The following is a 4,257-nucleotide window of genomic DNA, read 5'->3' as shown; positions in this document are numbered from 1 at the left end:
TTTCTGTCCTTCCCCAAAAAGGCATGAAACAAGAGGGCTGATGCGAACACTGGTGAGGAGGGACATAAGCATTAAATCTAAAAGTATTTCTAGAGTATGTTTTCGGGGAAGAAGATGCAAACTCATTCCTGAGCTTTGTCCCTTGAAGATCTCACAGTGTGTGGCAACGTGGACACCTTGTGGGGCTGGCCCTGGACCCCACTGCCACTGTCCAGCATCAGCCAGACACGGCAAAGGGGCTCAGTATATGTCTCCTGAAGCCGCAGACACGGTGACAAGGAAGGGCTGCATGTGACCTGGGGCCCTGGGATATCAGAAACTCCCGTGGGCTTTTGTAAACGCAGACAGCGGATTACTCTGTGCTGTCCCTTACAAGCACTTATTAAAATGCCACAACTTTGGTAGAGGCCCAAAGGGCCCAAGGTATTTCGGTTTTAGTTCATAAAACACAAGGAGAAAGATGGTAATGTGGGAGAGGAAGAGAATTATGACTGACATCATCGTGGGTCCGGGCAGACCTCCTTATAAGATCGCTCCATACTGGACATTAAGGAACACACCTGGGTATGGGCCACCTCAGGGCCAACCCACTGACAGGCAGTCTGGGCCATCGGAGTCCAATCACAGGGGAACCAGTTCTATTCCTCAAGGCCCTTCCAGAATAGTGGGAAAGACATTGAAAGGAGCAAAGATGTGAAACATGAGAAGTACTGTGATAATGTGTTATGAAGGGAAATATGTCCTTCCTAGGCTCCCGTAGGAAACGTCTGTCTGTCCATGCCTGCTCCTGTGGGATTTTGTTCATACCTCTAGTAGAGCATCTGTGGTGCTCAAGGATCGCCGCCTGAGAGATGGTGAGCTCCTAAGAGCAGGGCCCATGTCCTCTGTGTTCTTAGATGCCCTGTTCTTAGCATCTTCTGGAACATCACAGTGGCCCCATATAGTGTTTGTTGAATGAATAAATGAGTCTTGTAAGTGCTGATAATGCGGCGACGGTTGGGAAGCCCAGCAAACCTGGAGAGCTCAGAAATTTTGTCATGTCATCGTAACACTCCCTGACCTGTTTTATTACACCCGCTGCTATATATTATACCCCTATTTTACAAAGGGATGTAAAAGATTGTAGGAGGTGTACACACTGTAGATAACAGAGAAATAGAGCATGGGAGGAAGGGCCTCTAATTTTTCTCAGGGTTATATTCTAGGGAGTGTTTGTGATGGGGAAGTACGGACAGCTTTATCTCTCCAAGAAGAATTCTGCTTCTAGAAGGAGGAACTGAAAGCCCTGAATCCAGCCTCAGGAAACCGTGGGGCCAGCTCTAAGGCCACCGAAAAGCCAGCTCAGGAAATGCTACCGTGGCGCTGAGAGGTAAGTTAGAGATGACCTAAACCTGTCTCCCCCTGCTTACACGTTGTGACTCCCACTGTCCTGGTTAGGCAGAGACAATTCTATCGAAGCTTAAAGAAAGCCTTCTCTTAAAAGACTTCCTTGAGGGGCGCCTGGGTGGCTCAGTGGTTTAAGCCTCTGCCTTCGGCTCAGGTCATGATCCCAGGGTCTTGGGATCGAGCCCCGCATCGGGCTCTCTGCTCAGCAGGGAGCCTGCTTCCTCCTCTCTCTCTGCCTGCCTCTCTGCCTACTTCTGATTTCTCTCTGTCAAATAAATAAATAAAATCTTAAAAAAAAAAAAAGACTTCCTTGAATTTTTCAGCAACTAATTCAAGTGTCGAACAATTTACATCAGTAGTTTCAGGTAACGCTTCCCCGTGGGTGATCAACGTTACCTAGGAGAGCAGAAAAAAATGGGTGTAGAAAGTTCATTTCCTCCTCCTCCAGATAAAGATCCAAAAGCATTCCTGCTCTAGGCTGAGGATTGCCTGGGGGCGGGGGGGGGCTAGGGGCTGGGCCTGGGGAACAGGGACTTCTTCCCTCTCCCAGCAACCCCACCGCCGTCCCCCTCCCCACCCTCCCCAGCCACCTGCCGCCAAGCTCCAAGTTTTCATCTCCGCAGCGTTCCTGCGCGGGCACCTACCTGACCTCATCTTAACGTTCTATTTATTTACATGTTTTTCCGTGCCACCTCCTACCCCAGCTCCGGGGGCAGGGGCTCTCCGCCAGGGTCGTCCCGGGGCGCCCTCCCGGGGCCGAACACGTAGGGGCACCGTCTGGGCGGTCCTGGGACGTCCCCCTCCCAGGCCGGCACACAGTGGGGCACAGCCTGGGCGGCCGGGGTCGACCGCCGGGGTCGACCTCCGGGGTCCGCACGCAGCTGCGGAGTGGCCTGGGCGGTCCGGGAGCGCCCTCCCAGGCCGCAAGCAGCCGGATCTCGCCCCTCCTGCCGTCCCCTTCTGGACACAGTGAGGCGGCCGACTGGGCTGGCTCCAGCCTCGGCGGCGATTCTGCCGCGTCTTGGGGCAGGTGCCCGCGCAGCTCCCGCGGCCGGCTGTGTCCTCTCGGCCGGCGACACTCGGGCTCCGGCGGCGCGGGGACCCGTACGCCGGGCGGCGCGTCTCTCCCTGCTCCGGAGGCTGGAGGGCCGGGCAGGGTCGCGACGGCGCGAGGGGGCGGACTCGGGGTTTTAACTTATCGCAGCCGGAGGGGAAACGAGTCCGCGAAGGGAGGCGCCGGCCCTCCCGGGGCGCGGGACCAGGTAGGCGGCACCTCCGTCGAGGTCGCCGGGCCGCGGCCCCGCGCTCCGCAGCCCGGGGAAAGGCGTCCGAAGCCCTCCGGGACGCACCGCTCTCGCGCGCCGCGGGGCCTGGGAACCGCGCACCGGCTGAGCCCCGAGCCCCGCGGGGCGGTGGGACGGACGGCGCCCGCGCCCAATGGCGGGGCGGGGCCGAGGGGGCCTGCAGGCGGCGGCCAATGGGAGGCCGCGGAGCGGGCGGGGGGCGGTGCCGCGGGGCGGGCGGGCGGCGGCGTCGGGAGCCGGCGCGGCAGACCCGGAGCCCGGGAGGAGCCGGCGGAGCGGGAGGAGGACGACGGAGGAGGAGGAGCGGCGCCGCGCCCCCGCCCGCCCGCCCGCCCGAGCACAGGCCGACAGCTCCAGCCGCAGCCGGCGGGTCCGGGCCGCCTCCCGCCGGAGCCCGGCGCCGGCACAGTCCGGGCCGATGGGCAGCCCCGGGCAGCGGCGGGCGGCGAGGCGGCGGCCCCGGTAGGCGCCGCCGCGCGCTCGCGGGCTTAGCAGGTCCCGGCGGACTGCGTCTTCGAGGTGCGTGGCGGGCGGGCGGCCGGGGAGCCGGGGGGGTCCGCTCGGGAGCCTGCGGGTGGTTCCCGGGCACGGCCTGGGCGAGGACGGTCCCGGGGTGAAGGGGCCGCCCCGGGGGGCGCCTCGGGGGCTGACGGCGGGGCCGGGGGCAGCGCGGGCGCGCGGGGCGGGGGTCCGGCGGGCAGAGGCGCCCGCGCGGCGGGGCCCGGGGTGGGAGAGGAGCCGCCGCCGCTCGTTCCCTCAAAGTTATCGATCCGCGGAAAGGTTATTGCCGTCTTGGTGACACGAGCACCCCGAGGACCTCCTCTGGGTGCGCAGCAACTGCTCCGTGACTAACCGAAGAGCGAGAGAAAGGCCGCCCGACGCGGCGCAGCGGCGCGCCGGGCGGGGCGACTTGCTGAACTTGCGGCTGGGTGCCGGGGACCCCCGGGAAGGGGTGCGCCCCCAGCGCGCGCCCTCGCCGGCTCCGAGGTCCCTCTTTGTAAGACCCCGAGCCCGGTGGAGCGCCCTTCCAACTCGGCGCGACCTCCCTTCGGGGTCCCGAGGGCTCTGCCTTCTCCCCGGGTTCCGTGCCGCGCTCCATCCTCCGCGCCGGGCCTTGCCGGGTCCCCCTGTGTTACTGAAGGTAGTTTGACCGCGTCCTGGGAGTATCCCCACGAGCACCTACAGATTAATTTTCAACCGTGCCGCAAACCCAAAGAATCAATTTCGGTTCATCATCTACAAGCGAGGAGCCGATGCTTCTGGGAGGAGAAAACAACTCGGCATTACCCCTGTGGGACATATTTGTCATCATTAACCTGCTTCAGTTAAATTAATTCAGCCCAAGATGACTCCAGTGTGAGTATTGGAAAAATCAAGTGCGTTGGTCACGGAAGTGCGGTCACCAAAACATGATTTTGTGTCACAATAAAACTGTGTATGTTTTGTATTTTGTGTCGGTTAGAGTTGGTTGTCATAAGGATGACCCCCTTTTTTTTTAAAACAAAGAATCTTGACGATTCTCATACGTTTCTCTCAGTAAGTTCAAAATAGTCACTGAGATTTTTCT

At 60.7% G+C, this 4,257-nt stretch overlaps 1 protein-coding gene across 3 annotated transcripts in view; it reads left to right on the top strand.

Annotated features, from left to right (window-relative positions):
* Positions 1-2,948: 2,948 nt before the first annotated feature.
* Positions 2,949-4,257, top strand: part of SIPA1L2 (signal induced proliferation associated 1 like 2) — a 215,185-nt gene continuing 213,876 nt past the window's right edge. For all 3 annotated transcript variants that reach the window (XM_047701964.1, XM_047701965.1, XM_047701963.1), the window contains exon 1: positions 2,949-3,209. The gene's annotated coding sequence lies outside the window, so the exon portion shown is untranslated. The remainder of the gene's footprint in view (positions 3,210-4,257) is intronic.

Source organism: Lutra lutra, chromosome 14 (assembly GCF_902655055.1).
Source record: "Lutra lutra chromosome 14, mLutLut1.2, whole genome shotgun sequence".
NCBI classification, from domain to species: domain Eukaryota; kingdom Metazoa; phylum Chordata; class Mammalia; order Carnivora; family Mustelidae; genus Lutra; species Lutra lutra.
The sequence above is the reverse complement of the archived record's forward strand: the minus strand, read 5'-3'. Positions and strand labels throughout refer to the sequence as shown.